Consider the following 11,184-nt stretch of genomic DNA (forward strand, 5'->3'; position numbering starts at 1 on the left):
AGCTGTCATCCAGACTACTGTAGACTAGAGCTGCTGTTGTCTGTCATAATGTTGTGAGAAGAGCTGTCATCCAGACTACTGTAGACTAGAGCTGCTGTTGACTGTCATAATGTTGTGATGTGAGAAGAGCTGTCATCCAGACTACTGTAGACTAGAGCTGCTGTTGACTGTCATAGTGATGTGATGTGAGAAGAGCTGTCATCCAGACTACTGTAGACTAGAGCTGCTGTTGACTGTCATAGTGATGTGATGTGAGAAGAGCTGTCATCCAGACTACTGTAGACTAGAGCTTCTGTTGACTGTCATAATGATGTGAGAAGAGCTGTCATCCAGACTACTGTAGACTAGAGCTGCTGTTGTCTGTCATAATGTTGTGATGTGAGAAGAGCTGTCATCCAGACTACTGTAGACTAGAGCTGCTGTTGACTGTCATAATGTTGTGATGTGAGAAGAGCTGTCATCCAGACTACTGTAGACTAGAGCTTCTGTTGACTGTCATAATGTTGTGAGAAGAGCTGTCATCCAGACTACTGTAGACTAGAGCTGCTGTTGACTGTCATAGTGATGTGAGAAGAGCTGTCATCGAGACTACTGTAGACTAGAGCTGCTGTTGACTGTCATAGTGATGTGATGTGAGAAGAGCTGTCATCCAGACTACTGTAGACTAGAGCTGCTGTTGACTGTCATAGTGATGTGATGTGAGAAGAGCTGTCATCCAGACTACTGTAGACTAGAGCTTCTGTTGACTGTCATAATGATGTGAGAAGAGCTGTCATCCAGACTACTGTAGACTAGAGCTGCTGTTGTCTGTCATAATGTTGTTATGTGAGAAGAGCTGTCATCCAGACTACTGTAGACTAGAGCTGCTGTTGACTGTCATAATGTTGTGATGTGAGAAGAGCTGTCATCCAGACTACTGTAGACTAGAGCTTCTGTTGACTGTCATAATGTTGTGAGAAGAGCTGTCATCCAGACTACTGTAGACTAGAGCTGCTGTTGACTGTCATAGTGATGTGAGAAGAGCTGTCATCCAGACTACTGTAGACTAGAGCTTCTGTTGACTGTCATAGTGATGTGATGTGAGAAGAGCTGTCATCCAGACTACTGTAGACTAGAGCTGTTGTTGACTGTCATAGTGATGTGATGTGAGAAGAGCTGTCATCCAGACTACTGTAGACTAGAGCTTCTGTTGACTGTCATAATGATGTGAGAAGAGCTGTCATCCAGACTACTGTAGACTAGATCTTCTGTTGACTGTCATAATGATGTGAGAAGAGCTGTCATCCAGACTACTGTAGACTAGATCTTCTGTTGACTGTCATAGTGATGTGATGTGAGAAGAGCTGTCATCCAGACTACTGTAGACTTGAGCTTCTGTTGACTGTCATAGTGATGTGATGTGAGAAGAGCTGTCATCCAGACTACTGTAGACTAGAGCTTCTGTTGACTGTCATAGTGATGTGAGAAGAGCTGTCATCCAGACTACTGTAGACTAGAGCTTCTGTTGACTGTCATAATGATGTGAGAAGAGCTGTCATCCAGACTACTGTAGACTAGAGCTGCTGTTGACTGTCATAGTGATGTGATGTGAGAAGAGCTGTCATCCAGACTACTGTAGACTAGAGCTTCTGTTGACTGTCATAGTGATGTGAGAAGAGCTGTCATCAAGACTACTGTAGACTAGAGCTGCTGTTGACTGTCATAGTGATGTGATGGAACCAGATGATGGCAGGAGGAAGGCTGCTGGCCAGTTGGCCTGTGGCTGGTATTGAGCGTATAGGGACTTTGGCAAAAGAGAACGGAGTGTGTGTGTGTGATTGTGTGCTCGTGTGTTTGCGTGTTTGTGTCAGTGAGTGATAGAGTTAGTGTGTGTATGTATGTGCGTGTGCGAAAGCGGTGGGTTTGGTGTGAGTGTTGTTTAGTGTGGTAATTGCTGTGTTAACATATTTGTTATGTTATAAGTGTTTTCAGTATGTGATATACAGGCCAAACCAGGAAGTGATCCAGAGACAATCAGGAAGCGTGTCTAAGCCAAACGTTCCCTTAGGTCTGCCAAGACAAAAAGAAAGGGCACATCACTCTTTCAACTCTCATCGATCCATCATTTCCTTTCCACCCCCTTCCTCAGTCTCTTTAAAAAGTGATGGAGGGGAAGGAGAGGGAGAAAGAGAGAGGGGGAGAGGGAGAAAGAGAGGGGGGTGGGGTGGAGAGAGAGGGGGAGAGGGAGAGGGAGAAAGAGAGGGGGTGGAGAGAGAGAGTGGGAGAAAGACAGAGAGAGGGGAGGTGGAGAGAGATAGTCTAGAAAGAGAGGGGAGAGAAAGAGAGAAAGGGGTGGTGGAGAGAGAGAGACAGAGAAAAAGAGAGAGAAAGACAGAGAGAGAGGGGTGGGGTGGAGAGAGATGGAAAAAGAGAGAGAAAGAGGGGGGATGGGTATGAAGAGAGAGCAGTAGTACACATCCTGTTATCTTCATTGGTTTAAACAGACCAGCATGAGTGCATCGGACAAGACTCCTATCCCCATGTAACCCCTACCCCCATATCGCCATCTCCCTTTCTTTCACTCTCTCTCTCTCCCTCTTTCCCCCCTCTCTCTGTCTCTCCTTCTCTCTCTCTCTCTCTCTCTCTCTCTCTCTCTGTCTCTCTCTCTCTGTCTCTCATCTTCCCGTTCCATAAATTTCTATCCTTGAATCTTCCAGCATGCAAATTAAACATCAACACACACACACACACACACACACACACACACACACACACACACACACACACACACACACACACACACACACACACACACACACACACACACACACACACGATGGACAGATCAGTACAATGGAACTGGGTCTCTGCTTGGCAAACAGGCAGAAGCCATTATAAACCCACTCAAAGATACTCCCTCCCTCCCTCCCTCCCTCCCTCCCTCCCTCCCTCCCTCCCTCCCTCCCTCCCTCCCTCCCTCCCTCCCTCCCTCCCTCCCTCCCTCCCTCCCTCCCTCCTCCCTCCCTCCCTCCTCATCTCCCTCCCTCCACCACTCCTCATCTCCCTTCCTCTTATCTCTGACTAAAAACCCACAGTGTCTGTATTCAATTTTCTCTTTTTACTCTTCCCTCTCTGTTGTCTTCTCTTCTCTGTCTTTCTGTTATCTTCTCTTCTCAATTTAATTCAATTCAAGGGGCTTTATTGGCATGGGAAACATATGTTAACATTGCCAAAGCAAGTGAGGTAGATAATATACAACAGTGAAATAAAACATTTAAATGAACAGTAAACATTACACTCACAGAAGTTTAAAAAGAATAAAGACATTTCAAATGTCATATTATGTGTATATACAGTGTTGTAACGATGCACAAATGGTTAAAGTACAAAAGGGAAAATAAATAAACATAAATATGGGTTGTATTTACAATGGTGTTTGTTCTTCACTGGTTGACCTTTTCTTGTGGCAACAGGTCACAAATCTTGCTGCTGTGATGGCACACTGTGGTATTTCACCCAATAGATATGAGAGTTTATCAACATCGGGATTGTTTTCAAATTCTTTGTGGATCTGTGTAATCTGAGGGAAATATGTGTCTCTAATATGGTCATACATTGGGCAGGAGGTTAGGAATTGCAGCTCAGTTTCTACCTCATTTTGTGGGTAGTGTGCACATAGCCTGTCTTCTTTTGAGAGCCAGGTCTGCCTACGTCGGCCTTTCTCAATAGCAAGGCTATGCTCTCTGAGTTTGTACATAGTCAAAGCTTTCCTGAAGTTGGGGCGGCAGGGTAGCCTAGTGGTTAGAGCATTGGACTAGTAACCACAAGGTTGCAAGTTCAAATCCCTGAGCTGACAAGGTACAAATCTGTTGTTCTGCCCCTGAACAAGGCAGTTAACCCACTAGGCTGTCATTGAAAATAAGAATTTGTTCTTAACCTTAAATAAAGGTTTTAAAAAGTATGGGTGGTCAGGTATTCTGCCACTGTGTACTCTCTGTTTAGGGTCAAATAGCATTCTAGTTTGCTCAGTTTGTTTTGTTAATTCTTTCCAATGAGTCAAGTAATTATCTTTTTGTTTTCTCATGATTTGGTTGGGTCTAATTGTGATGTTGTCCTGGGTCTCTGTGGGGTCTGTTTGTGTTTGTGAACAGAGCCCCAGGACCAGCTTCCTAAGGGGACTCTCCTCCAGGTTAATTTCTCTGTAGGTGATGGCTTTGTTAAGGAAGGTTTGGGAATCGCTTAATTTTAGGTGGTTGTAGAATTTAATGGCTCTTTTCTGGATTTTGATAATTAGCGGGTATCAGCCTAATTCTGCTCTGCATGCATTATTTGGTGTTCTACGTTGTACACAGAAGATATTTTTGCAGAATTCTGCACGCAGAGTCTCAATTTGGTGTTTGTCCCATTTTGTGAATTCTTGGTTGGTGAGCGGACCCCAGACCTCACAACCGTAAAGGGCAATGGGTTCTATAACTGATTCAAGTATTTTTAGCCAGATCCTAAAAATACTTGATGTTCCTTTTGTTCCTTTTGATGGCGTAGGAGGCCCTTCTTGCCTTGTCTCTCAGATCATTCACAGCTTTGTGGAAGTTACCTGTGGCGCTGATGTTTAGGCCAAGGTATGTATAGTTTTTTGTGCGCTCTAGGGCAATGGTGTCTAGATGGAATTTGTATTTGTGGGCCTGGCGACTGGACCTTTTTTGGAACACAGTTATTTTGGTCTTACTGAGATTTACAGTCAGGGCCCAGGTCTGGCAGAATCTGTGCAGAATATCTAGGTGCTGCTGTAGGCCCTCCTTGGTTGGTGACAGAAGCATCAGATCATCGTATGTTTTTCCCCCATCACCACTTTCCATCAATTTGTATAGCAGACCCTCATGCCAAACTGAGTCGAAGGCTTTTTTGAAATCAACAAAGTATGAGAAGACTTTGCCTTTGTTTTAGTTTGTTTATTTGTCAATTAGGGTGTGCAGGGTGAATACGTGGTCTGTTGTACGGTAATTTGTTAAAAAGCCAATTTGACATTGTTTTCACTGAGGAAATGTACGAGTCTGCTGTTAATGATAATGCAGAGGATTCTCCCAAGGTTACTGTTGACGCTTATCCCACGGTAGTTATTGGGGTCAAATTTGTCTCCAACTTTGTGGATTGGGGTGATCAGTCCTTCGTTCCAAATATTGGGGAAGATGCCAGAGCTAGGGATGATGTTAAAGAGTTTTAGTATAGCCAAATGGAATTTGGTCATTTCATTAAGGATACCATCAACACCACATGCCTTTTTGGGTTGGAGGGTTTTTATTTGGTCCTCTAGCTCATTCAAGGTAATTGGAGAATCCAGTTGGTTCTGGTAGTCTTTAATAGTTGGTTCTAAGATTTGTATTTGATCATGTATATGTTTTTGCTGTTTGTTCTTTGTTATAGAGTCAAAGAGATTGGAGAAGTGGTTTACCCATACATTTCCATTTCGGATTGATAAATCTTCGTGTTGTTTGTTTAGTGTTTTCCAATTTTCCCAGTAGTGGCTAGAGTCTATGGATTCTTCAATTACATTGAGCTGATTTCTGACGTGCTGTTCCTTCTTTTTCCGTAGTGTAGGGTGTGATGTGGGGTGGGTAATCTAGTTTTTCTATTTCTTTGTTTTGACTGAGTGTGGTTTCCAATCAGAGGCAGCTGTCCATCATTGTCTCTGATTCGGAACCATACTTAGGCAGCCCTTTTTCCCTCCTTGAGTTGTGGGATCTTGTTTTTGTGTAGCTGCCTTTGAGCAGCCCCAGAACGTCACGTTTCTTTCTGTTTTCACCTGTTTCTTGTTTTGTTCGGTTTCACTAATAAAGTATGTGGAATTACCGGCACGCTGCGCCTTGGCTGGTCTATGACAGGGAGTTCGAAGATAGCGATCGTGACAGCTACAAAAAAACAACACATAGTTACACATCGGATAAACAATAGTACAGTCAATAACACAATAGAAAAATCGATATACAATATGTGCAAATGGAGTAAGGAGGTAAGGCAATAAATAGGCCATAGTAGCGAAGTAATTACAATTTAGCAAATTAACACTGGAGTGATAGATGAGCAGATGATGATGTGCAAGTAGAAATACCGGTGTGCAAAAGAGCAAAAACGTAAATAAAAACAATATGGGGATAAGGTAGGTAGATGGGTGGGCTATTTACAGATGGGCTATGTACAGCTGCAGTGATCGGTTAGCTGTTCAGATAGCTGATGCTTAATGTTAGTGAGGGAGATATGTCTCCAACTCAGTGATTTTTGCAATTCGTTCCAGTCACTGGCAGCAGAGAACTGGAAGAAAAGGTGGCCAAAGTGGGTGTTGGCTTTGGGGATGACCAGTGAGATATACCTGCTGGAGCGCGTGCTACGGGTGGGTGTTGTTATTGTGACCAGTGAGCTGAGATAAGACGGAGCTTTACCTTGCAAGACATAGATGACCTGGAGCCAGTGGGTCTGGCGACAAATATGTAGCGAGGGCCAGCCGACGAGAGCATACAGGTCGCAGTGGTGGGTGGTATATGGGGCTTTGGTGACAAAACAGATGGCACTGTGATAGACTGCATCCAGTCTAACCAGAAACCTAGGAATTTGTAGTTGTCCACATATTCTAAGTCAGAACCATCCAGAGTAGTGCCTGTTTGGCCCTGTCCGGGGGTATCATCGGATGGGGCCACAGTGTCTTCTGATCCCTCCTGTCTCAGCCTCCAGTATTTATGCTGCAGTAGTTTATGTGTCGGGGGGCTAGGGTCAGTCTGTTACATCTGGAGTATTTCTCTTGTCTTATCCGGTGTCCTGTGTGAATTTAAATATGCTCTCTCTAATTCTCTCTTTCTCACTTTCTTTCTTTCTCTCGGAGGACCTGAGCCCTAGGACCGTGCCTCAGGACTACCTGGCATGATGACTCCTTGCTGTCCCCAGTCCACCTGGCCGTGCTGCTGCTCCAGTTTCAACTGTTCTGCCTGCGGCTATGGAACCCTGACCTTTTCACCGGACGTGCTTGTTGCACCCTCGACAACTACTATGATTATTATTATTTGACCATGCTGGTCATTTATGAACATTTTAACATCTTGACCATGTTCTGTTATAATATCCACCCTGCACAGCCAGAAGAGGACTGGCCACCCCTCATAGCCTGGTTCCTCTCTAGGTTTCTTCCTAGGTTTTGGCCTTTCTAGGGAGTTTTTCCTAGGGGGTTTTTCCTAGCCACCGTGCTTCTTTCACATGCATTGCTTGCTGTTTGGGGTTTTAGGCTGGGTTTCTGTACAGCACTTTGAGATATCAGCTAATGTACGAAGGGCTATATAAATACATTTGATTTGATTTTGATTTGAGTAGTGATGCTGGACGGGCAGGTAGGTGCAGGCAGTGATCGGTTGAAGTGCATGCATTTCGTTTTAATAGCATTTAAGAGCAGTTGGAGGCCACAGAAGGAGAGTTGTATGGAATAATAGCATCTGTATAGTAAGCAGTAACTTACTTATTATTACTATTATTGTTGTTACTATTATTATTGTTGTTGTGATTATCATTCCAAATTGTATGGGTAGTAGGGTGATGGTAATGATAGCAGTTTAATGAGGATGGTGGTAGTAGTAGTAGTAATGATGATGGTAGTTGTAGTACTGATGTAACGGTGAAGATGACCGTTATTTAGTTATGAGTTTGTTATAGTTTCATTTTATATGTTTAGCTTTTTATATTTATTATATTTCTACTATTGACTTTTTTAATATTATTATTTACTACCATTTTATATTATTATTTATTATTTTATTACCCTGTATATTGTATACATTGTTGCTTTGGCAATATTGACACAATGTTTTTCATGCCAATAAAGCAGCTTGAATTTGAATTTGAATTTTAGAATGAGAAGACAACAGAGAGAGAGAGAGAAGAGAAGAGAAGACAACCAAGAGAGAGAAAGAGAAGAGTAGACAACAAAGAGAGAGAGAGAAGACAACAGAGATAGAGACAGTGAGAGAGAGAAGACAACAGAGAGAGAGAGTACAACAGAGAGAGAGAGAAGATAAGACAACAGAGAGAGAGAGAAGAGAAGCCAAAAGAGAGAGAGAGAGAGAGAGAGAAGAGAAGACAACAGAGAGAGAGAGAGAATGAGAGAGAAAAGAAGACAACAGAGAGAGGACAACAGAGAGAGAGAAGATAAGACAACACAGAGAGAGAAAAGAGAAGCCAACAGAGAGAGAGAGAGAGAGAGAGAGAGAGAAGAGAAGACAACAGAGCGAGAGAGAGAGAAGAGAAGACAACAGAGAGAGATAGAGAATGAGAGAGAAAAGAAGACAACAGAGAGAGGACAACAGAGAGAGAGAAGATAAGACAACACAGAGAGAGAAAAGAGAAGCCAACAGAGAGAGAGAGAGAGTAGAGAAGACAACAGAGCGAGAGAGAGAAGAGAAGACAACAGAGAGAGAGAGAGAGAAGAGAAGACAACAGAGCGAGAGAGAGAAGAGAAGACAACAGAGAGAGAGAGAGAGAGAGAGAAGAGAAGCCAAAAGAGAGAGAAAGAGAAGACAACAGAGAGAGAGCGAGAGAGAGAGAGAGAGAGAGTTTGAGTTTTTATAAAACCTTTATTTTCTACTCAATTGTTAACATAAATAATGACATACTGTCTTTTCAGAAATGAAACACCAAATGTAATTCCTAAAAAAAAGACAAAAATACACAAAAAAAAAAAAATAACAAAAAAAATTAAAAATTTAAAAACTAAAGAACCTATACATTCAACTTATTTCTCCAACAAAAAATAATTTCCCCTCCTCTACAAAACAAAGCGCTCCTTCGTATGCCCACTTCTCCTCAAACAATGGGAGATCTTTTACAGCTGAGTAGAACTCAAAATCCACTTTTATTCTTATTTTCACTAATCCTTTAAAAACACATCTTACATCCTGCCCATATCCCGTTTCTATCTTATGTTTCCTACTCAGAAAAATGGACACCTTTGCTTGTCCCAAAATAAAATTTAACAGTTGACATTTTCTTTTCTGTTGCTTTCTATATTGAAACCCCAAAATAAAAACAGTGTTATTGAAAATCTCCCCTACAGCTTTAAACAAAGACTCCAGCATCTCCAAGAGAGGTTTTATCCTCTCACACTCCATAAAACAGTGAAAAATGGTTTCTCTTATATTACAAAAAGGACATCCATCTCCAACATCTGAGTTAATAACAGATACAAAAGCATTAACTGCAATGATGCCATGCAAAACCCTCCATTGCATATCACCAGTACCCTTTTGTAACGGTGGCTTGTACAGTGCTCTCCATGCTGGCTTTACCTTGTCATCAATGCCCAATTTTACCCTCCATGGAGTGTCTTTTCTAGTTTTCAATTTATCTTTATTCAACACCTTGACACACCCCCTATATAAGTCTTTCCCATTCACCTCATCCAAACCCACCTCTTCCAACCCTCTCAAATCCAGTAATATCGCCTTTCTTTCTGACTCTGGGATATTTGGTGTAATCCCTAGTCTTGGAAATGAGACGTCTTCATCTTGTACCTTCTTCTTGTGGCTATGAAGCATATCCCACTCTTCTGCTGACAAAGCCTTCCTGCAGCTTCCCAGCAGTTGTCCTACCATCCTTTCCGACCTCACCCCCAAATGTTCAGCCACCCGTCTTCCATCCATTAAGGCGGGCCCAGCCATGGCCATTAACTGTTTTAAGGTGATGATTTTGCCCTTCACCAGAATCTTGGAAAAATGTGGAACAGCTGCAGTTGTGCAATCAAGTCTTGCCCCATACACCAGAGGTTCCTCCAACAGCCAATGCACTGACTCCGCTGAAGTTCGTCTGGACACCTTCATTATGCTCCACACCCTAAGAAGGCCTCTGTAAAACGGAGGTATTCCCTCCCTAGAAATCTGGCTACTATCAACCAAAAATAAAGCTTTCTTTAAACCTAATCCTCCAACCTGCTGTAATACAAGACCTGCCACCCCTCTCCAAACCACTTTTTCCGGTCCATAAAGCAACCTTTGAATAAACTGAAACCGGAAAGCAGCAGCCCTACTAGCAAGATGTACAAGACCTTGTCCCCCCTCCTCTTTTGACAAATACAAAACACTTTGTGGAACCCAGTGATATTTATCCCAAAAGAAATCCACAATTATTGCCTGTATCTTAGCCAGAAGGCCAGATGGTGGTTCTAAAACTGACAACCGATGCCACAGTGCAGAGGCAATCACATTGTTAACTATAATAGTGCGCCCCCTATATGACATACGAGATAGCAACCAACGCCATTTCCTTATCCTCCCTTCCACCATTTCAACCACCCCAATCCAATTTTTTTCCATAGTCCCCTCATCTCCCAGGTACACTCCAAGATACTTAAAACCTCCCTTACACCATTCCAGCCCCCCTGGCAAAGCCATGATCCCTCCAGACCATTCTCCAATCTGTAAAGCACAACTCTTTTCCCAATTTACCTTTGCAGAGGATATTCCCCTAAAACGATCAACCATTAGACTCAAACTATCCACCTCCGCTTGATTTTTCACTAAAACAACTACATCATCAGCATAGGCTGAGAGACGAATAGGAGGAATATCCCTTGAAAGGTACACCCCCTCAATGCGACTTCTAATGCTATTTAGTAGTGGCTCTATAGCAATGGCATATAACATTCCCGACAAAGAACATCCCTGCCTAATACCTCTACACACTTTAAAAGGAGCACTCAAACCACCGTTAACTTTCAATACACTTTCAATGTCACCATATATCACCTCTATCATGGCAATAAAACCAGAGCTGAACCCAAACGCCTCCAAAGTGTGCCATAAATATTGATGTTCAACTCGGTCAAATGCCTTTTCCTGATCAATTGAAATTAGACCAGCATCCAACCCAATAGCCCTAGAGACGTCCAAAAAATCACGAATCAGAGAAATGTTATCCCCTATCTGCCTGCCAGGAACACAGTAGGACTGGTCCGTATGTATGATCTGCCCCATCACCTCCCTCAACCTGTTGGACAAAGCCTTTGACAGGATCTTATAATCAGTGCACAATAAAGCCACCGGCCTCCAGTTCTTCACCTCCCTAGGGTCACCCTTTTTGGGCAATAGGGTGAGGACAGCCCTTCTGCAGCTTATTGGTAGTAACCCTCCGGTTAAACTATCATTAACTACTGCTAGCCAATCCTCTCCCAACATAGCC

This window comes from Salmo salar, chromosome 02 (assembly GCF_965601325.2).
Source record: "Salmo salar chromosome 02, fSalSal1, whole genome shotgun sequence".
NCBI classification, from domain to species: domain Eukaryota; kingdom Metazoa; phylum Chordata; class Actinopteri; order Salmoniformes; family Salmonidae; genus Salmo; species Salmo salar.